Source organism: Rhincodon typus, chromosome 10 (assembly GCF_021869965.1).
Source record: "Rhincodon typus isolate 14 chromosome 10, sRhiTyp1.1, whole genome shotgun sequence".
NCBI lineage: Eukaryota > Metazoa > Chordata > Chondrichthyes > Orectolobiformes > Rhincodontidae > Rhincodon > Rhincodon typus.
In genome coordinates this window covers 42798767-42799002 of record NC_063341.1, presented here as the reverse complement: position 1 = coordinate 42799002, position 236 = coordinate 42798767, and the positions used below count along the sequence as shown (strand labels likewise).

General features: G+C 35.6%; 1 protein-coding gene across 1 annotated transcript in view; it reads left to right on the top strand.

Moving 5' to 3' along the window:
• LOC109924749 (FAS-associated factor 1) overlaps window positions 1–236 on the top strand; it is a 142977-nt gene that overhangs the window by 73240 nt on the left and 69501 nt on the right. The gene's annotated exons all lie outside the window — the stretch shown is intronic.

Here is a 236-nt window from a genome sequence, read left to right as displayed (position 1 = left end):
AAGAACGAGGTTGATAGCAGGTCGAATAACATTGTAAAAAGTCCAGACTCTTGTGCTATCGGAATATGTAAAACGTTATCACCTATCCATATACTCCCTAACCATTAGACAATGTAACAATGTTCAACACTAATAATGCTAACTCTTGGTATTAGTGTGTCACTATTACTTTCTCACAGGTTGAATATGGCATAATTCAAACTTCTGGTAGTCACAGCATCAATATACCTTCATTC